This window comes from Castor canadensis, chromosome 15 (genome assembly GCF_047511655.1).
Source record: "Castor canadensis chromosome 15, mCasCan1.hap1v2, whole genome shotgun sequence".
Taxonomy (NCBI): domain Eukaryota; kingdom Metazoa; phylum Chordata; class Mammalia; order Rodentia; family Castoridae; genus Castor; species Castor canadensis.
Window position 1 is genome coordinate 56285931 of NC_133400.1, and position 24171 is coordinate 56310101.

At 38.6% G+C, this 24171-nt stretch overlaps 1 pseudogene; it reads right to left on the minus strand.

Moving 5' to 3' along the window:
- LOC141417463 (junctional cadherin 5-associated protein-like) overlaps positions 1-24171 on the minus strand; it is a 240078-nt pseudogene that overhangs the window by 6370 nt on the left and 209537 nt on the right.

The following is a 24171-nucleotide window of genomic DNA, read 5'->3' on the forward strand; positions in this document are numbered from 1 at the left end:
TGCTGAGTGCTAAGGAAGAACTTTCACCTGGGAGTGGGTGGTTCATACCTATAAACTTAGTCACTTGAGAGTCTGAAATCAGGAGGATAGCAGTTTGAGGCCAGTAGGGAAAACAGTTCATAAGACCCCATCTCCAAAAATAACCTGAACAAAATGGACTGGAGAATGCCTGCTTTGCATGTGACTGCTTGGCAAAGCCCTGAGTTGAAACTCTAGTGTCCCACCAAAAACAAAGAAACTTCCTTCCCTTACCCTCCAATAGACTCTGAATTATATTGTCATAAAAACATTTTTTCTGAATTCTTATTACAATTAAATTTAGTAATTAAACCAGTTATTTATGCAATTATCTGCTTAATTCTTAGCACTTCTGTTGGATGTATCATTTCAAGAGGCAGGAACAAAGTATTTTTTTATTGATACACAGAAGATGACCAACATTTATTTATTGATTAATATATATTTGGTGACTGAATCTCAAGATTGACATTTCTTAGCACCTAGAATATTAGATCTAGGGCAGATATTAAATCGCAGTTGACTCTACCTCTATTCTAATATGGGAATCCTCTCTCAAAGTACTTAGTGGATGATGATCTTGCACTATGAACACTTCTTCTAATGAAGAGTCAGTAAGTAATTGAGAAACAGAGTTCTGTCACTCACACTCATTAGAAATTACTTTTGTCTAATGTCTCCTGTAACTTCTATCCATGTGTCAGTTCCAATCTCAGAAAAAATTAAAATGGAATCCATTCCTTCTATACAAAAGTACCTAATATATGGCAAGGTAGCCATGCTGTGCTCTTATAAGTCTTCCTTTCCCCAGGCTTACATCCTTGATTCTTCTGTTCCTCATACAATCTAGTTTTGATTTTCCTCACAATTAGTGTTTCTTTACTCAGTGTGTGTCCCAGTTCCACATCCATATCTCACAACACTGAAGGTAGTGTGATGCAGACATAGTAAAGTAAAGCCATTATCTTTCTTGAACTGAATCCTGTAATTTTGTTAGGGTAACTTAACTTTGCATTGTTAGTGGTATCTTAGAAACCCTATGAAGTTTAATTCTATTGGCTTGGCACATGGTTAGCCAAACTGTGATATCTCCTGGAAGTCTGGCACATTTTTTGTGCCATATGTGCACGAGTAACTATATTTAATTCTCATTGCCTTGACATACATATGTGGCATGGTCTATGTGTATGAAGTATCTTAAACAGGACCTATTCTATATCTTGCATACAAGAAGACAGAGGGTTTGTTCTTCTTCTTCCTTTTCTTCTGGTTATTTTCATTTGCCCCAGGATGCAACCAAATAAAAACAGGACTTTTTGTGGCTGTGATGATCATGCCAAATAGTTCAGTCCTAACCAACTGTCTTGATCTGCAAAGTGCAGCAGTGTAGTTCTCATTTCACTGATGACATATTTCCAAGGCTTTTAAAAATCAAGTTCAAGAAACAGTCATCACTATCTATGATCCCTAGGACTATGGCAACCTTATGGTATCCCTGCTTTCCTCCCATCATACTATCCCTGCTACTTCATACCAAGTCTTTATAGCTATGAACACAAAGAAAAAACCTGCCATATTCATATTTTACCTCCTGAGTGTTATAAGTTTGCAAGTTATACTCTGTGATTGGTTCCAAAAAATACAACATAGTTTTTTGTAAGCTGATAAATGTGCATGTTTTTATACTTGGAACTACTCTGATGCCATACTAAGGCTTAATTCAACTCTTTCCCTCTTTTCTGTAAGGAAATAAACACACAATGTTTCTATATATTTATTTGTTCATTGAATTATTTATTTACTTTTGCCAAAGTAATACACAGACATATTTTTAAAGTCAAATACATCATGGGAAACAAAAGAAAACAGTTATCTTCTCCATTTTTCTGTATTCTTAGGTCCTAACCCACACAAATAACCATTTTTATCTCCTTTAGTTGTTTTTTATGAAACAAAATATTACACATCTGTTTTTTGATTCTTTAGTTTTTTAGATTGTTTAAAGTCTTCCAATAATGAGAAAAGAGGATTGGATTCTGTTGCACAAGCCACTGCTTTTCTGTTTTTTCTATAATACTCTTCTTTCTCCTTCTCACCAGGGTGACAATGGCACATTCAGCAGTCAGCTGAGCAGCACTGAACAGTGTCCGAACAAATCGGTAAATCTGCTTCTGCTCTGGGTTGTGTTTGTCATAGTCTGGTGGCACTTCAGATTTCTAGAAAAAGAAATATTTTCAGATACCTGTTCACCCAGTAGGAGCAAAAGAAAAAAAATCTCATGAAACACAAGGGGATTACCGAAAGAGGGTGAAGGTTTTCATCAAAAATATCTAACAGCATCCTTCCATCTGGGTCCCTGGTGGGGAAAACAACAGAAAATGGAGTTGTCTTTTAAGAATAAATGAGTTCCATTCAAAATACAACAAAAGTCATTTTGATTCAACTATATTTCAGGACAAAATATAACAGACATTGCTGGATAAGTTATGTTTCTTGTGGACAATACTTAATTGCTTTTGTTTTAACAGCCCAAGGAAATAAACAGTTGAATTAAGCAAAAATCTACACTTTAATTTTCTGAGTTTTCAAATGAACCAAATCAAGCAAAAGATTTAAATTTCTTTTAACATCTTGATTCTGAGCAAAGGCCAACAGATCTTCATACACCACTACATAGTAGCTGACAAGAAGTACCAAGGGCGAAAAAGAAAGTTGATGGATCCTTGAGATCAATCTGAAAGTGTCACAACATGCAGCTCAACTACTTCACTGATGAGTTTCACAACCTCACACTGAAAAAGAGGCAACAAGTAGGAAGGCCTCACTCAATAATCTGTAAGCCTGTAAAAGAATGGCTGGTAGTTTCCAGGCTGGTCACTTCAGAGAACCATTTAAAACTTCCACTGTGCACCATGCCTCTGGCTGTGGCCTCTGTAGGGACCTTGTATATCTAACCAGTGACAGCTCCACATTCATATAATTTGAATTTTATCTAAAAAATGTTCTTTAAAAACCAAATGTGGAAACCACTGCTTCTGGTGCACTGCATGTAATTCCCATAGTCTGTGCTTCCAATGTCAATGAGGCTAAAGAACATCAGAAGGCTTCCAGATCCACCCCAACACACATCCATCACATCAAACACTATGATTTCTGCCTTTTCTGCTCTATAAATTTACCATTATCTCCAAAAATGAAAGAAGAGTAAGCTAGCAAAACAGCTCAATTTTCATTCCTGCATTTGGACAATAGGAATTGTTTTAAAGCTCAGGGAATACTCTCACTTCTCTTCAGATCACAGAAATCTTTCACATTTTGAAAGAGTGCTGGGTACTGACACTTGTGCTTACTTGCACTTACCTGCATGAACCCAGGCAGCATTGATTTAGATAGACCAGAGTCAAAGAAAGGTTCACACTGAGAGCAGAGCCTGAAAGCATGGGCAGCTCCTTTTAGGTGTCCCTGACTACATATCCTTTGACACTTCATGCCCCAGCCATGAAGAACCAGCAGACCCTCTCACATCCATTATTGCCTCTGCAAGGTTCTCAAGAGGCTGTGTGACACAAACCTAGTGCTGCACCCCATTTTGCTGAGCAGTTGGGGGTCCTGTTCAATTTTCTTGATGAACAAAAGCCCCTGAAAAGCCATCCAGCTACTCCAAAAGTAATTGTAAAAATGAAAGCAGAGATTAGAAATATAAGTGGAGATTAAGAATGTGAGCCAAAATGACTGTGGGGGGAAAAAAAGACCGCATCCTCTGAGATGTGGACTATTTCCTTTCCCTTTCATGGAAAGCTATATAACCCAGATGAGAGCACCATGTTTCTCAAGCTGATGGCTCTATGGCCAGCCAGCACCAAAGGTTTGCTCACTATGATTTGCATAGGAAAGATTCTGTAGTCACACCTCCACTTCCCTAGAGACTTACAGGTGTCAATCAATCTGAATGTCTACAAATGCTCAGTTTTTCTGGCTGAACTTCGCTGACTTTTGGTCCAATTTATTGCCACTAATCTAGAGGAGTAGTAAGACTAACGGTTTGGATAATAGATTGGGTTCAAATTCTAATTACTCAATTTACTACTTATATGCTCTTAATACAATTATTTAATCTCTCTGTGCCTTAATTCCTTGCCAGTAAAATGGAGATACTATCAGTATCACTTCACAGAGCTATTAAAACTAAATGAAGTAATGCATGTAAAAATGGTAAGAATTCTGAGTATGCACTTACTAAAGGTGGCTCTTATCATCACCACCTCTGGCTGAGGATCCATGACTTAAGGATCTATGATAGTATAAGAAGTGGAGCTCGGTGGTAGAGTATGTGCTTAACATGCATGCAACCCTGGATTCAGCACCAAAACAAAAACAAAACTGAGGAATCTCTTAAAGATGCTAATGCAAAACTGGTTTCAAAGCACATCTGAGTTACAGTAGTAATATTATAGGTTAGTTAAGGCTTCATAGTTTAAAAACTTTTCTACCATAGAAATAAACTGCAAGACAAAATGTACATTTTCACTGTTGTTCTAATTCAAGAGTTCTAAGGCTAAATGGAGGGAGTGAAGGAGGGCAAATATGATGGATGTACACTGTATATACATGTAAAAATATATCAACAAAAATGGTTTAAATTGTTCAAAGGGGGAAGGAGGTAGGAGGGAGAATGATGAAGGGGGTGAATCAAATTAAGATACATTGTAAGCACACTGTAAACATCACAATGAAATACCTGAACAACTAATATATGCTAATAGAAATGTAGGGGAAAAAAAAGATTCCAAAGCTATGCTATTTTTAAGTCCTTACATCCAAAATTCTCTAGCACCACAGTAAACCACAAGTCACAACTATACTACAGAATGGAATCATGATAGAGAATACCTTTCCAGGTGTCCGCTTCAGATACTTGTGTTTTCCCAGAATACTGTTTGCTGGAAGCTTGGCTATCCCTCCACTCCCACTCCACTCTCCCCATTTGGGAGCAGCCTGAAGGTGTTGTGGATCCCACTGGTTAAGATCCATGCTTGCTACCTAACTAGTTCATACCAGTTGTACTCATTATACTTATACGTGTAAATATCACATTATTCAGTAAGAAATGACTGCAATAACAGAGGCCTTTGTTCTGAAAACTAACAGGATGCTGTGGATAATTTGGATGCTAAAGAAAATCATTGAAAATAAATTTGCTATAGATTAAGTGAAGCCAAAACCTGAAAAATTCGATATTCAGAATGTTTTTACAAATGTCTTTAAGTTTTCTTACAACTGGGGGAAACAAAAACCACTTAGAAAGGATGAATTATAGATGTGGCTTAATGTCCTAGATTTGAAACAGTTAACATTGAATTGCAAATAAACTGGCAAATAAATGCATTCTTTACATGTTTTGTGTTGAAATAAAATGCTTATGGTAGATTTTTTTTAATTCCCTGTTTTAAACGACTTTTTAAATTAACTGAAACATTGCCAGGTGCATTATATCAGAGAGAGGACTTCTACTACGTTAACATAGTTTATGTTTCGTATACCAAAATTTCCTCAACTGAATTCAAAATATAAATTTAACATTTTCTTCATGTTAAAACTGCATATACAATAATTCTAAAATAACATGTTATAAAAGAGTGTTTAAATAAATTATACAGAAAATAATGAATGAAGAGGCAGCTGGACATTCTCAAGAATGTTTTGTTTCAACCACAAATACCCATTGGTGTCCTGTGACTTGACAGTAGTTCAGCACTTCCCTGGGAAGTCTATGAAAATATGAGTTAAGAATATAAAATCCAAAGGCTATGGCAGCTAGAAAATAACTGGAAAGCATAAAGGAAGATAATGTGTGATGTGTTCAGCATAAAATTCATCATTCACATACCTGTTTTTGATGTGATAATATATTGCAAGAGCTACACTGTAAAATGAAACACAGAAATTCAATGCATCATAAATGTACTCAGTATTTCATATATTATCTGATAACAGTCTGAACATCAATATTTATATAAAAGTCAAACACCTGAAGAGTCCTATTTCATTCAGAACACTGATCAGGAAATTCACTCTTCAAATTAAATCACTTCAATGTTCATTCCTGGGAATATTAAGTCTTTTCTAGAAACAACAGAACTTCAAGTGAAATTTAGAAACAAACTGCTCCACAGAAATAAAAGCTTCATCACTTGTGAAACAGACACTATATAAAAGATGTGGTACAAATTAAACATCTTAGAAATCTCTAACTCATTGCCTACTGGCAATCAGCCTATCTTTGATTTGGACATTCCTCTCCCTTCTGAGTATCCCCTTTCTCTTAAGTGTCAAAGCCCCTGGCTAGAGTAAAGGTTTCGTCCTTGATCATAACCAAAACAAGTGAGAAATGCTGGCACTTGCCAGATGGATTCTGATGCCCTCCCTTTTAGTTGGGGCCCACCTACCCAGATCCCAGACACACATTTTAAAAGATGATACTTTTTAAAGCCACTGAACTATTAACTGAAGGAATTTCAAGTCTGGGAGGTGCAAAGAAAACGTCTTTTGGGTCAGGGGAGCCACATTATCTACACTGAATTACTTGGGCTCCACAGTTAGGTAATTCTAACTGCTGCTGCTTTTAAGCTTCTTTTCCCTCTACATCTTAGCCCAGAGATTATTCAAGCATTTCAAGGAGGTGCTGGTAAGAAGGGGGAAGGCAGCTGTCCCCTTACACCAAGGTTCCTCAACCTTAGCTGCTTATTGGAACATCTTATGGTGGTTTCAAGGTCCAGATACCCAGGCTACCCCCAGATGTTAGAGAGATAGTGAACATCAGAGTGTTTTTAAGCAGTCTGGGCTGGAACCAGTCAGACATACTTGTAACTTAGGTGCTTGTTCCTCCCAGGCTTGACCAATGAACTATCAACTGTTACCAAGTATTCCTACCAGGCTCTCATGTGTCTATGTCAAAACCAGTGGCAATTTTAAATCATCCAAGGGTGATGTTCAGAACTGAGTCAGATCCATTCTGAGTCTCAAGAGCTCCCACAGTTCTTGAAAACAAGGCTGACTTTACCTTGGTGTCACATCTCACTTCCTGGGAAGAACGGGGAAGCTGGCAGCTCTCATCCTGGACTATCAGAGCTCAAGCAGGTACCAAGAGCAGCATGGTGAACACATCTTCAGGGCTTTCTATTTCTCTCCACAAGGCCAACCCACTTAATCAAGAAAACACTTCCAAGAAGCACTGGCCACCCATTTCCCAGCAGTCAATTTCAGCCCAGAGGAGCAGTATAAGGTTACACAAAAACCTACACTGTGCAGCGAGAACACATCTCTTCCATTTGGGTTTATGCCCACTAGTCATTTACTATACTCAAAGGCCAGGTCAATGAGGGAGAGGTTACATTTCCATTAGAATCTCAGAAGCATGCAGCCCTACAGAGAATGAATTCTACAGAAAAAGCATCGCCATCCAAGTGATAGGACACTGTACATCGAAGCTGTTGTAGTAGCCACTACCTGACCAAGGCTGGGATTGTCACATGTAGTTCAGTTCAGAAAGGGGCTTTTAAAAACTTGATTCATTGAAAGAGATCACTTCATATCTAACATGTATTGCCATTAAATGTGTACTTTCTTAAACAAGCATACAAATACAACGTCCCAGATTCCTCACACTTGGGTTGTTGACCACAGGCTCCAACACTTCAAGTGCTCTGAGATACCTACCGTGAGTGGCTGCTGACATTACAAGAAAAACCAGAGAATGATGGAGGGGGTGAATTTAACTAATGTATATTTTAAGCACTTTTGTAAATGTCACAATGTACCCCCAGTAAAATAATATGATAAATAAATTTTAGAAAAATTTTTAAAAGAAATAAAAATAAAAACCAGTGCTCCCTGCCCTCAGGAAACTGAAGCCCCCAAAAGGGAAGTGATTTGATCCAAAGCACCCCCTTCCTCCCTCCTAAAGTCCACTTGAAAATACAGAACTAAAGCCCCATGTTGAATTCCGCTAGAATCTTCTCTGCTGATGAAAGACCAAGGGCAGTCTCTCAACTCCAGGCAACACAGTTTACTATGCCAGAAGGTCTAGTGAACTGCAGCCCAAGTCCTCAACTGGGACTACAGGAGCCTTGTTTTATTTAGAAGGCAAACTAAGAGCTGCATTATGCCAAGATGTCTTCAATCAACAATGAAAGGGTAAAAGGTATGCACAAAAATTAAAAAATATATCTTAGAGGTCATCTATATTTAAAATAATTTAAAATGTTCTTTTTGCATGATGATAATTGTAATTATAAGCACTGTCCTTTGAAAAACACTCTTTAGAAAACTGAATTTTTTATAATTCTATTTTTGTTATTTATATCAATAACTGCAAATTATCTATTTTTGTACTCAATTATATTACAATAATTTACTGTCTTTGTATTTATAAGGTATTATGTATGATATTGATAACTTATGATACCATATAATAAAAACAAGTTAAATAATAAAACAAAAATGTTATTATTTTTATATAAATAGTAATATGCAGAAATATTACAAACACTGAAGTCTTAACAACCAACCAAAGCCACTTTTTAAAAAGAATTCCTCATTTTCAGTGTTCCTCCCCTCCCCAAATTTTATCACCCCTCCCAGAGCCCACAACCAGCCAGCATCAGTGTAAAGAACAGAAAGAGCATTCAGTTAGGCAGAAATCTTCATACCCACCATTTAATTGTATACTTGAGGTTTGGTTGACTGACTGTGCTATCATCAAGGAAAATAGTGGAGCACGAACTGTATTTCCTTGCTATTTGTCCAGGAGGATGCTAGAAAACAATGCAACAAGACAAAGACAATTACACAGGGTTCGAAATTCTTCCAATGAACATCAACCCTTCATATGAGATCAGGCAACAGAAAGAAAACGTTTTAATGAGAAGTGTTAACACTACCACCACCACCAACAGGACAAAAATACTTACTATAAAATGAACTTCTTTGTTCTTATACATATAAATTGCCACCACCACCACTCCTAGTCCCCAATCTTCTTCACCAGGAGAACAGTACACATTTACAATCAAGCATCACAGTGATTGTTCCAGAGTCCATAAAACTATGGGACCTCAGTAAAGTATGGAATGTATGGCTCTCTATTTCAAATGAAGCCTGTCATTAGGTGACATCTTAGTTTTATGCTCTACGGTCAAGTCAAAAACCCACCGTCCCAATTTCTCTATTCTTGGGATATAGTTGACCTGGGGGGAATGGAAAATGCAGCCAAGGCTAATTTAAAATCTCCTGGCTAATCTGCTTAAATTTTAGCAAGGGAAGTTAAATAAAAGTATTCCTTTATTAAGGACAAAATGCATTTTGAAGGGAAACATTGTCTGATGCTTTTGAAAGCACAACCTTTACTAATAAACAGTAATTTAATAATAATAAAATGCCTTTAATACTATGCCTGTATACTCTTATGACTGGTTCTTTCACAATTACCTCAGTTTTGAGTTCTGTGGAAAATTTTAGAAGCACTTCCAAAAGGTAATGGTGAAGAAAATAGAGTTTAAATTATACACTGAGTGATAAGCGGATTTTGACAACAGCTTGGGAAACATGATTTGTAGACATCGATCTGGATAAGTCATGGTCAGAAAAAAAATTAAATAATGCAAACAAGTTCCTACTTGCCTGATGCTATGTTGCCAATGTAAGTGTCATTTTCAGCAACCATAAGCCCTTAGGGATCATGAAATTGCCTGCCTGAGCTGCCCACAATTAGCAAAATCCTTGGGGATACACAGTTCATGAATTTAGTCAGGAAGCTTTGATGCCAATTAAAGACCAAATGCCCTGTTCAATGCTTTGACATCTGCTTTCTATTTAATAAATTCCTTCTGTAACAAAATTATGAAAATTTGCAGCAGTCAGAGAAGTACATAAACAATGCCACAAATATAATTTCCTCTCAAACACTAATCAATACTGGTTAGTATTTTGGGTACCGAATTCCTTAAATCACAGCTAGAGGGCACTACACTAATAAAGCATTCTGACCCTCTCCAGCTAGCTCTCACTTTTTAAACAGCATCAAGTCAGAGAAAAATAACTAAGAGTCAGGAACTCTAGTGTTCAGACTTGTTCTTAGGCTTCTCTCTTGAGCTTACACTATTAGGTGCTTGTATAGGAAAGAGCATGAAGAAAAGTTCAAGTTACAACTTAAGTGTTCATTTTAACCTGACATTTCCACATCAAGTGAATCACAACATTCTCATTAAGACAATCCAAAAGCATCAAAAACAATTCTCTTTCTCTTTTAATCTCTTACAGCAATTACCCCCAAATCACATAAGACATATTTAAAAAATAACAATCTATCAAAAGCTATAAAATGGGTGGCAAGCTCTCAAAATCCTTAAGGAATTTCCCTCACAGAGGCAAACATCTACCATAAACAAAATTATCAGTTGGGCAAGGTGTGGCACACCTGCAATTCCACAATATGGGAGGTTGAGGCAAGACGAGAGAGGTCAAGGCTAGTCTGGGCCACAAAAACAACAAAAATCAACACAAGCTATGTTTATCACAAAAATCCAGTAATTGATATGATGATGTCTTTTTAGAGATATGGTTGTTAATAATCCCAACAACAAAGCAAAAGGATTTCACTTCTACTTCTTATAGGGTTTCAACTACACATTTCATTAAGATCAAAATGTGACAGGAACTGCAAAGAACTAGTTTCCCTAAGAAAATACAACCATGAGGTCGGGAAGGAGACAGGTGATGCACTCAGGCCAAGTACAGCCTGCATTCCCTTCTAATCTAAGACATCACCTTTGTGGGCTAAGGAGCAGGAACAGCCCGGGGTGTGCACAGACAGAAGGTTCAGAGCATTAACTCGAAGCTAGTCATACAAAGCAACTCGGACCTTTCAGGATCACCCCAGCTGCTAGTTTGAGGATTCAGAACTAAGAGCTGATATGTTGAACCCTTAATTTTTCAAGGGAATGTCAAGTCAGCTTTTAAACTATTTAACAATTTTATGACTAAAAACCCTGAATGTTAAGTTGTAAAGAATTTTGGTTTCGGGGCATCTCATCAACCTAAATACGATTTGGCATTAAGTCATTGAGATTTGTACAATGTAAGTTTCTTTTGACCTGAAACCCTACGCCACTAAGCTGAAATCGCTAGAATCCTTCTACCAGGAAAGCTCTTGAGCCTAGGTCTGCTTGCCTGTTTTGGTTTTTGGTTTGAGTGATTCCTCTTAGGATGTAGCAGATGTGGGTCCTGTGATTCTTTAAACCTCTGAAGGCATAGAAGCATTAGATACATTCACTGAAACATATTTTAGCTTGTTCTTTTTAAGTGGTACACGGTATGTTGGATGGCTCTGTTTTAGTCTAAATATTTTAAAATTTGTTGCCCATGATCTAAAAAAATCACTACACTTATACATGTTAGGGGTGGGGAGGGGTCACTCTTTCACTTAGGCTCCAGTCTCTGCTAGTAAAACACACAGCTGTTAAGATGCACTGGAGAAACAGCAAATACAGTGGTTAAGAAGACAGACACTGGAGCCACAATTTGGGTGTGAATGTGGCCCACTGAAACTACCTATGTGACCTAGGCAGGTCACTTTGCCTCTCTCTGAACCATTGTTTCCTTACCTGTAGAACAGAGATGAAAGTAACAGCCCCTTCCTCACAAAGTCATTATGAGGAGTACCTGAGTTAAAAATTTCTAAGTGTTGAAGAGCAGAGCTGACACCTATGCTTAGTAAGAAACCAAATACATTCACCATTTATAAGAATGACAGGAACGCTTTTTATGACTAATGTCCACAACGTTTTAGAACATAAAAGAAAATGCCTAAGACAGTGCCTTACTTGATAAAGATGGTCATAATACTACAGATAGCTTAGAGAGATTTTCTCAAGAATGACAACTATTTCGAGGGCCAACCACGAACTCTGCTTACGAGGAGAGCAGGGTCAGTCTGATTAGTGGGAAGCTCAACTGTGTATTATTTCTAAGGAAATAAATTATTTTTGAAACAATGTGTATTTTACAAATTAAATTACCAAGATGTGGAATTACAGAACTTCAGAGCTACACTGCAATGAGATCATCCAGTCTGCTTATTTATGTAATGTCCACAGTAAAAAATAATTTATTTACATAATGTCCGCAGTACAAGGTCCACTGATACATAAAAATTATTGGAAGAGCTGTCATGTGTCCCAAATAACGAAGATTATCTTCTTAGATAATTCCAATACTGATGTTTGTTATACACAAAGACACACAGACACAGACAACCGCACACATACACATATACGCCTTCTCAAATCCCTAATCTCCCTGTAGGAGTGTGCATCACAGACAAAAAGGACCCACTGTGCCTTGTCTGTTCACCTCTTGCTTGTTCCTCCCTGGCAAGTGGTTTTGCAATACCTCCCAACTTATCTCACACCAGGGCTACTAGTTCCTCCACCTCTTCCATCTGTCTTTCCAAGCTGGCTCACACCCCACATTCCCTTTCCATTCACAAAGAGCTCCCTGCTGCTATACCAAGAAGTGTTTCTCAGCCCTGGTATTAATTTGATTTTTGACTTGAAACTCTTCTTTGCAGTATTGGAGACTGAATCCAGGGCCTCACAAGTGTTCTACCACTTAAGCTACTATATTGTATTTTCTTTTTAAGAGTCTTGCTAACTTTGCCAAGGGTGGCTTCAAATTTGTGATCCTCCTTCTTCCACCTCCTAAATAGCTGGAATTATACACACGCACATGTGGCTCCCTATCTTTCTTGCTATATAGTCTCAGTCCCTTTTGTAAATTTCACTTCTCTGATCCCCATCAAATGGAATGGGCTTTTCTCCTCCTGCTATAATCTCTCTGCTAAGGAGCAGCTCTCTTCTGAGCTCACCCTGCCTGTGTTAAATGAATCTGTTCCTCCAATCAACTCTAATGTCTTAAAACCACAGTGCCACAGAACATTCTTGAATCTTCTGCCTTCCTTTCTTTTAAACACTTCCATCAATAGCTGTTGATTCTACTTCCTAAGTACCTTTCAGAAATCATCCTTTCCTCTTACAGTTCTCCAATCACTATAGGGTATCATTTCTCACCTGCATTACTGCAACAGTCATCACCTGCCTCTTGGCTCATTCCTCTCCTCACCATTCCTCTTTCTGCAAAGCAAATTATGGGACTTCCCTGTTTAAATGATCCTGAGGCAGACACTCATCACTCTTCATCTCTCCACATGCAACACTCACTTCCTCCTTCCATGCATGCTGCACCTAATTATGCCTAATTAAACCATGACAGGAACAACATCACTTTTACTTAATGCCCATCACATGTGAGCCAGCAATGTACGTGTATTCATGTACAGTTCACAAGCACACCCAGCAAAGCAGGTAAAATTCCCATTTTATAGACAAAGGAGGTCAGAGAAATAAAGTAACATTTCCAAGGTCAAATCTAAGACACCAGAGCTCAGAGTCATGCTTTGTCTAGCTCCAAAGTCTATGCCTTCTTACATATAGAACTTTGCTGACACCATTCATTCTCCAGAACTCTGCTAACAGCCCTTTGTGGTGCCCCAAGACCTGTATGGGCTCAGTGTCCCTCTGATATTCTATGCGCCCTGTTCTTGCCTTCCACAGCAACGACCACTCTCCACTGTCATTTGCTGCTCACTCACCTATGTTCTAAGGCCTAGACTCTGTCTTGTGGGTAGACTGTATCGTTTTCTTGAATCAGCAAATGAGAAGCAGCTCCATACCTGGGACCAGCATGCCAATGACCATGGGAAAATTGCCTCCAAGATGGCAGCAGAGTCCTCTGTGAGCCCATGATATCAATGCAGCCATGGCCCAGCAAAGAGTGTGCCTATGACAAGGATCAGAAGTTCGTGGCAAAGGTCTGTGCAATTGGTAGTGAAATGCTGACGTGCCCAGACACAGTGAAGTAGAGCAGTGGCTGGCAGAACCAAGGAGCCAAAGCTAATGTGATGAGATGCTCCAGGACAGAGGGTAAGAACACAGCTGCAGCCAGCAGCCTAGTGCTCAGGGAAAAGCTCTGCCACCTAGCAGTCATCTAAACATGGTCAGGCTACTCAAGGAGGACTCATGCGTCCTCCCTGCTGGTGACAGTCCTAATTTGGCCCTGCTGTCCTGGAGAAACCAGTGGCAGCACACTTTTTCACACTCAAAAGCATCCTGAGTGAGGCTGTAAGTTAGAAGATCACTTAGGCTTAACCTCTCCCATGCCATCTGTGATACAGAAAACAGAATCTGTCCCTCAATGTAAGGGCCACATGGGACAATACTTTAAAGTGGTCACTCACAGACATGCTCAACCAATTGGGGTGACATAATAACACTCCAGAATCTCTGGGCTTTAATGCTGCACTTTTTAAAACTTTTTAATAGACTATTTTTTTAGAGAAGTTTCTGATGATATCAAAATTGAATGGGAAGTACAGAGAATTCCCATATACCTCTGACTCCTGTACAAACATCCCCCCCACCCCCGCCACTATCCACATCCAGCACCAGAGTGACACATTTCTTACAATTGATGAGCCTGCACTGCATACATTATTACTTAAGGTTCAGAGTTTACATTAGGGTTTGCTCTTGGTGCTGTATATTCCATGAGTTTTCAAAAATGCAAAAAGTATCGCACAAAGTATCATAAGTAGTTTCACTGTCCTAAAAATCCTCTGTGCTCTGCCTAGTCACTAGTCAACTCTTCCTTCTCCTTATCCCCTGTCATCTACTAATTAATGTCCCATTTTCAATGACTAGAAGGAAATGGTCCTCCCTAATTCTTAGGGCTTGATAAGATCACATAAAAATAAAGCATTAAAATGAGGTAATATTAGAGGAAAAGAAGTGGTAAAATTGTAGTTTTTTAAATGCTATAAATAAAATTTCTGAAAACAAAAGCTTCTTTGTTTTAAATCCTAATTCAAAGGAGGACAAACTATGATCTCTATAGAGAAGACAAAATGCTGTCTGTAGCCTCCTTGGAGCACTGAGGAAGGAAATTTGGAATCTTTACTAAGAACTACCTAAAGGCTGGATGTGGTTGGGACATGTGCAGGCAAGAACACAGGAGAAGAGGCTGGGCTGGCCCCTCTGTTGCCTGCCACCTACTGGATACTCAGTAAGTGTCTACACCAAACCTAAAGAAGTGGGTCAAGTGGGGTGAAGCTAGATGCCAGTACAGTCTGGACTTCTTAAGTATGCGCAGGCCCAGAGCACTTAACAGCAAGGGTAGAGCCTTGGTCAGGACAATGTCCACCAGGTGGAAGTCACGGGGCTGGGTAATTCCCTCATCTTTCCTATAACACCAGGGGCAGGGACACAAAGAGGAGGGAAACCAATCAGAGGACAAAACCCTCATCCTTGACCTCAATGTATTAACTAAACAGTATTCCATGGAAAGAAAAAGGAGGAATCGGCAGTTTTTAGAAAGATCAATTTTTATACTAAAAGGTGGAAAAAGCAAATAGTTACAGAGTTAAGAACAAAGGAGATAAAATTAATTCTGTGAAAGCAGAAAACCACACCAATTTTGAACATCACGAACAAAAACAGGCACTGTAAGCATGGCTCAAATTGTACAGCACCTGCCTACCAAGCACAAGGCCCTGAGAGTTTAAACCTCAGTTCCACCAAAAAAAGAACAAAAACAGGGAAAATGCCAATTTTGAGGGAGAGTTCAGCTTTCTTGAGTCATGCATGCCATTGCTACTAAGTAATTACATTCAAATTTACTTCAACTGTTAGTGCCAGTCAAATCTTGGCCTTGTTATCGCACCATGCACTGACTCTGTAAGAAGAAGCACTTCTCATTAGAATTCTGGCTATGAGATAAAATCCAGAACTACCATCCTTGAGGACTCGCGTGATCCAAGGAAGAGGTGCCCTGATGGCCCTGAGGCTGCAGACAGGACTGCCTGGCTACAAGTGCCCTCAAATTACTTATTTTTCTAAGGCAACAGTCATATGTTTTTTAAGCTGTGGTTTTTAGGGCAGGATAGGGTGAGAAATAAGATGTATTTACTCAACATTAAAAATGTTTTTAATGTACAAAAAGCTCCAAAATTGGGTTAGACTTGCCCTGAAATGTAAGCAATTCTAGTTTCTTTCCTACTTAGAACTCTTTTCCACATAATCAACTGATTATGTAAAGCATAATCATTGCTTTACAATGCAAATGGTGAGGGACCTTCACATATCTTATTTCCACTGTTGTCCATAGCTGTCCTATAGATGGGAGGCAAGTGGTACCATCCTTTGCTCCAGGTGACTAAAACACTTTGCCAAGTGACACAGCAACCTACTATACCTTAAGGCACAGAAGTACCCAGAGAATCAGAATTCAGGCCACTTGACTCCTAATAAAATGATCTTTCTAAACCAAACTGACCTTAAGTAATACATCTTCACATTTCTCTGAGACAAGTTATATTAGCCATTCCTTCTTTGGGAAGAAATTTGAAAATCCAACAAACAAAAAAGTAGGGAAGAAATGTGCTTTGAAGAAGAAAGGATATTAATGATCAGAGTTTTAAAAAATCAAATTTATAGGACAGCAAATAAATAAAATATCAAAAGCTGAAGACTAATTTGGAAAAGTTTGGTAACTCCCCACAATGTTAAATACTGAGTTATGATACATATTATCCAGTAACTCTACTCCTATATATATACTCAAGGGAAATGAAAGCATGTGTCACACAAAAACTTCTACAGAATATTTATAGCATGAAATTCTGGTGGGGAAAACCCAAATTAACATGGACTGATTAACAGATTAGCAAAACATGGTGTATATATACATAAATGAATTATTATTGGGCCATAAATAGGAATAAAGTTCTCATAAATTCTACTATATGGATGAACCTTGAAAATATTATGCTAAGTGAAAGAAAATGGTTTTAATTAAAACCACACTAAGATTGCACCTCACCCCTGTTACAATAGCCATCATTAACAACACCACTAACAACAGGTGTTGGTGAGGATGCGGGGAAAAAGGAACTCTTTTACACTGCTGGTGGGAATTCAAATTAGTACAACCACTCTGGAAAAAAAATTTCGAGGCTTCTTAAAAATCTAAACATAGTTCTACCATCTGATCCAGCAATACCACTCTTGGGGATATACCCAAAAGAATGCAACACAGGTTACTCCAGAGGCACTTGTACACCCAATTTTATTGCAGCACTATTCACAATAGCCAAGTTATGGAAACAGCTAATATGCCCCACTACTGACGAGTGGATTAAGAAAATGTGGTGGGGGGGAGAGGGAGGGGGTGGGGTAGGCAAGAAAGGGGGTGGGGGGAAGGGGGGAGAAATGACCCAAACATTGGATGCACATATGAATAAAAGAAAAAAAAAAGAAAATGTGGTATTTATACACAATAGAATTTTATGCAGGTATGAAGAAGAATGAAATCTTACCATTCGCAAGTTAATGGATGGAACTGGAGATCATCATTCTGAGCGAGGTTAGCCAGGCTCAGAAGACCAAAAATCCTATGTTCTCCCTCATACGTGGACATTAGATCAAGGGTAAACACACAAGGACTTTGATCACATGATAAAATGAGAGCACACAAGGGAGGTATGAGGATAGGGAAGACACCCAAAAAACAAAATAGCGTTTGTTGCCCTCAATGAAGAGAAACTAATGCAGAAACTTTAAAGCTACAGAGGCCAACAGGAGAAGGGGACCAGGAACTACAGACAAGGTTAGATTAAGAAGAATTAATTTAGAATGTAACACATATGTACAGGAAAGCAATCCTAGTCAACTCCCTGTATGGCCATCCTTATCTCAACTAGCAAAAACCCTTGGTTCTTCCTATTATTGCTTATACTGTCTCTTCAACAAAATTAGAGATAAGGGCAAAATAGTTTCTGTCTGGTAGTGGGGGGGGGCGGAGGGAAAGAGAGGGGTGGGGGGAAGGGGGGAGAAATGACCTAAACATTGTATGCACACATGCATAAAAGAAATAATAAATAAATAGTAAGTTTTTCATAAAGAAAAAAAACAGTTAAAAATCAAAGTCAAGAAAAAACCCTATGGGATCCTGGAATTTGAAATGTAAAGTATATGAATCTACAGTTTCTGAAATATTTACTACCTAGTGATGTCTGTTGAATGGGCCTGCCATCAATGACAATCCAGTAGCAATGAACACACTTCTCTTCTAACACCATTTGCCAGTAAAAGGAATCCAGGCTCCCTGGAGAAATAACTGGTTTGGGTTGAGAAAAAGGAGATGCAAGATGAGGCTGGACTATCTTACTGTAGCAAAAAGCACAGGAGTGCTTAAAAGGGGAACAAGGAAGTCTTTCCCAAGAACAGAGAACTGGCTTGAAGAAAATTTCACTAGCTAACTCTAGGTCAACTCTGTAGCGGTGAAAAAAGAGAAGTCTGTGGGTCCACAATTAAGATGAATGGATGGACAGATGGATAAATGGACAGGTGGATGGACAGTTGTGAAGAGGAGGCGCTCCTTATTTATAGTAGAATGCACAGGGAGTGGTGGGCCTAGAAAATTACCATTCTGTACCCAAAATAATAAAGCCAGATTCAGACATGATCACCAGATGCTACATCTGGGCGTGCTAAAGGGCAGCTTATTTGCATGATGTTAAAGTGTCTGCCCATAGACTACTTAGTACTTTGCAAGGGGAAGCCGGCAGACATACAGTGGAGAATCTGGACAGCACCTTGCCTGAACTCAAAATCAGCAGCAGCAGCACCACTGAACCCCTAAGGGTCCCCTAAGGGTCGGATGGAAATTACATGCCTGCAGATTTGATGCTCTGCAAGTGGCAAGGATGTAGTATTCTGGCTGTGAATGCTTACCTGCATCCTTCAGAAAAGCCAAAATAAGAACTACTATGCTAAAAACAATCTATTCCTCTGTATTCAACAGGTCAAGGTCATGAATGACAGAAAGGCTGAGGATCTGCTCTGACAAAAGGACCCCCAATGAGCTCATCAACTAAATGCCTTGCATGACCCTGGACTAAAGCTGGTACCAGAGAATGAGATGCTATGAAGGACACAATGGAGCCACGTAACACAACTGGCAGATAGGCAGTTAATTAAAAAGAACTATACAATGTTGGCTTCTTGACTTTTATAACAATATTGTATTTAAAACAGGGAACAGAGTTGGTCTCAGGAAACATTCGATGGGGCATTAGAGGGTAAAGGGTGTGATGTAGGTAAATGACTCCAAAATAAATAATTCAGAAAAAAATAATATATGACAATGATCAGAGGATGAGAAGAATGTGGTGCAACACTGGTTTCAAACTGGTGAATTTGGGTAAAGAATGTATTAGTTTTCTATACTATTACTGCAACTGTTCTTAAGTTTGAAATCTTTCAAAATAAAAATTTAAAAACACCTAAAAAAAGTCAAAACACTGACTACAACACAGATGCTGGGGTGGATGCTCTGCTTCAAGGATTAGAGAAAGTCTGCTTCATACAGGGCCTTTCTGACAAAGACCCTGCTTCAAACACAAACTTTGTGCCTTCCCAGACTTCCTGTTTTTCTCTTTCCAGTCTCTATTCCAGTAGTCCCTGGGCAACGTACAGAGGCTGAGCTGAGGCTGAGAGCTGGGAAATGAAGCACAGGTGGCACTGTGCTGCTGATGAAGCACCCACTGCCTGTCCAGCTAGTGTGAGGAACAGGTGGATTATCTCTGCCTCAGTGACTGAAGACAGCAAACCGGGAAGTCACAGGCTGGCAAAGTAAGGACAGCTCCTTCCTCAACAGTAGCATCTGAAAAATGGAAAAACTGGGCACAGTGACCAAGACTTTGTACCTATTCAGGGATGAGATCTAATGTCATACAGAAAAGACCAGTGCTGCACACATGAAACTTCCCACTGAGAACATGCCATAAGTTTTCTGAGCTAAATATTAACATCAGCACAATGGTCCCTTCATTAGGCTATCTTAACAAGGGCACCAGGAAAGCAAAGCTACCTGTCAGGTACCCTTTAGTTGTGTAGACCATTACACATTACAAGTACTACTTCCTTTGTGTCTCCTAACTAGAAGGACAAGGTGAAAGAAGAGGAAGGGTGGGCAAAGGAGGAAATAGGAAAGGGCAGGAAAAGAGAAAGTTGGGCACAAGGGTTTGATCCCAACCACCAGAGGGAGGAGAGAGAGAGAAAGAGAGAGAGAGAGAGAGAGAGAGAGAGAGAGAGACAGACAGAGAGAGACAGACAGACAGACAGACAGACAAGACTCCCACATAACCTCAAGGAACTGACATTCTAAAGACTTTCGGTCTGTACCAAAATTTTTGTGCATATGGCATTTCCATTTCTAGATATTCTGTGAAGAGAAAAAAACAAAAAACAAAATACTTAGCCCATTTCAATAAGCTTATATCAAGCAGAATGAGTAGACTCAGACCCAAAGTATTTAAAATTCCTTTTAGTAATTTATGAAAATTATGTACTCTATAATTATTGTTGCAACTTTTCTATCAATTTGAAATTTCCTCAAAATAAAAGTTGAATTCCCTTAATCTTACTGGATCTTTACAACTTTTACTACAAGTAAAATTTTACTGAGTCTTCTTTCACACCCACACTGAGGTCCACATAGTAACTGCTCAAGAAATTTTCAGTCTATTAAGAATAAATCTCCCAGAGGCAAAAGCAAGGTTTAGGATTTTCGTAACATCAGTTCCCGATCTCTCACATCATTCCTTTACTTTTACAACTTAGAGATAAAAAGTATAATAAGAAAATACAACATTTTATAAGGAATCCTATTCCTATCTCACTCAAAGCTGAAAGGCAGAAACCAATTCAAAACTGAACTACTTAGAGCAAAAACTATTAAAGTCAGTATTTCCAAAAGTAGATGAACAGACATACTTCTGGGGAATCTTGATCTCAGTAAATTATTTAAAAAAAAACAAACAAACTGTTTCTGTGCTCAAAATGGTAAAAAGACTTCATTAGTTTTGATACTGAACTTGGAAAGTTAAACTGAATTTACTGGAAGGACAATGGGTAACATCAACATATTTATATGGTGCTATTATTGGTTTACAAATTACCTTCCGTTTATTACTTCCTTTGAGTCAAGAACTCCAGGAATTATGACCCATCCTAAAAGACAAGACAACTGAGACAAGGTGGACAGAATCATGTCTTGAACAAAATTCTTTTGGCTCCAGGTCCAACTAATAATGTGACTCTTACTTAACTGATAAATAACTGCTTTGTTTGCTCAGGAAGTCTCTAGAATAATCAACCGTCTCAACACTGAGACACACACTTTGAACTTTCTGCATGAGGATAACATCCTCAGTTCCCTTTATTTCAAAGATTACATGTGGCAAAGGAAAACTAAGGGAAGCTGTCCATTCCATCTTAGTTCCTTCCGTTTTGAATACTTTTTAAAAATCTTAGAATGATCAATTCACTTTAGATATGCTGTTATCAGGTAGCAGGAAGATGTCACAGAAAAATTAGGCATGAATTTTCCCTGAGTTTCAGGGTTGATTCCAGACTTTGTCTATCTATAAGATTACTACCATTTGTAATGAGAGATTTTTACATTATAGTTAAGATTTATTGAAGTAGTTAACTTTGCAAAAAAAAACAAAGCCAAAATCTCAGCAAACTTTAGAAGACAAATTTTAATTAAAACTTTTAATATAAGCCTTTGAAAAGTATCTTTCATAATGTGTTAATTTTTTCTATTACTGGTAGTTCTAATTACATCTAAAACAGATGTGTTGGTTAGAATATTAATCTTTATAATTCACCTTGATTTCACTTGCTGTCAAAATCCTCACAGTAGTTTATTGGCTTCAAGCTTTGAAACCTGTACTAAATTCTTCAGAAGTAGCCACTTTATACTTAGTCCAGCCATACTGTGACAGGTAAAAGTCCACCTCCTTCTTCAGCCTGGAGTTCATTTCTCTATTGCTCTTTTCCAAAACTTACTGCTTGCATTTGTTAATGTGTGTAGTCTGCTGGGAGACAGAAACACCTGAGTTTTCTCCACCTTAAGTAGTTTATCCCCATCACTACCATGATCCTTGGAATAGAGGTGAACTGCCCCATTTCTCTTAGCTGGTTTATCTATACCCACTGCTTTTAGTTTTCTTAAATAATAGCTTCTGTAGATTACATGAACAACGTATGCCAGATAGACTCTTCAGAAACTTGAAAGAAATTGAAGAAAGAATAACCCTCATAATAAAGCAAATAGAACACAAAATCAGACAAATCTCTCATAATAACGCATATAAAATAGAATATGGTTATACAAAGAAAAAGAATACCTGTCATTGCAGAATTCAATAACAATTTAAATTAAAATTTTTATTTGATTATCAAGCAGTACATGTGATTATATATTTAGAAATGAATCCAACAGACTGTCCTATAAAATTTTAATTATAAATTATCTCTAATTCCAGATAAGCAAGTTAAACAATCCTTATCCCAATGCAACTGTCCTTACTAATTGACAAACATGTAGGAAGAGAGCTAAGTTCCAATCCTGGCTCCATTTTTTTAATTTGGCTAACTTCTTTGTGCCTCAGTTTCTTCATCATTAAAATGGGACTGAGTCATAGTACCAACCTGGCATGGTTACTGTGCTAACTAAATGAGTAAGGATATAACAGATTAGAACAGATCCTGACACTCATTATTATTCCCTATCCTGTGTCTACTGTCCTAACTTAATTACACCAACTCCCTAAACCTAAAAAGCACAGTTGGTCTGTTAGCCTAATTGAATCTGCAGGTAATCTCACTGTGGTTCTACTTGAGTGGATGGGAAGGGCACACTCCAGTACCTTGTCCCAGCAGAGGAAAACCCATGTGCCCACTTGCAGCTAGGTCTGTGCCCGAACTGCGGGGGAAGGGGGGGGGTCACACTGCTCCAGGGTTGTCTACAATACTTAGTACAGAGCTTTCTTTTATTCAGAACAAATGCAGTTGAGAGATCTCAACAACTGTGTGATTTCACAATTTTTGTGTCAACAGATGAGAGATTCTGCCAAGGTGGACTGAGTTACAGAGGATACCTTGAGTGAGAATGCAAAATCTGCCACTCTTATCCACATGCTGCTTTATGGATCCTGATTCAGTGTATGCCAGGTGCCACACTGTGCAGGACATGAAGTGTGAGGTTAAGTGGGAGAGCATATGAAAATAAGAGCACACTTCTGTTTCACCAGCTATGATCAGAATAGAGTAGCATAGACAATCAAAACCCACCCTCCTCTTTTCTTGAGTAGAGCTGCAGTAAACTGTGTGGGTGGCTTGGCTGCAGTTTCAGCTCTTCTCTTCCTTTGCAAGCTCCTTGGCAGACATGGTAATGGGTGAGAGAGTGGTCAAGTGCACCCAGGAGGTAAACAATTGGAAGAAAGGATTTAGAAAATTAGTTTCAATTACCCATGCATTTATATTCAGGTATACACTGAGTTCAAAAAACAGAAAAAAAAGAAAAAAGGCACAGCAATTTTCACCATCTTTTCCCATGACATACACTGCTTCAAAATTTGAGGGGCCAGGGTAAAGGTCATTAAGTCTTTTAAGACTCTGATAAATAACTACAGATCTTTTGACCCTAGAAAACATATACTGACACTGCCCACAAAGGACCCCTAGTCTCCCTTTCCTATGGACACAGCATGGTGTCTCTTGAGTTCACAGGCACAGTTTATTAATTCTTTCCAACTGCATTTTGTCCAGATTTTCAGGGGGTAGGAAATAAAACATTATGGTTTTAAGTATCTTTCACACATAGCTTTAGTGCCAAATTCTTCAAGATATGCAAATACTTAAATGAGACAGTTTAAAAATCCTGAGTCAGACCTTTGTTCGGTCAAATACATCATTCTTATTTACTTACTTACTTCATCATTCCATACCTCGTGAAGACAGGCTCTTTCCTAAAGAAAGGGGCACATATTATTTAGGAGAGGAAGGTGGGGCTGTAACTTGCCTGCAGAGCTTGCCATGGGAGCCAGTCAGCTTTACTTGCTGCTCAAGGAAAAGGGAAAAGGTCTCTCCAGGGATACCTCGCTCCTGGCCACCAGAGGAGGGACATACTACT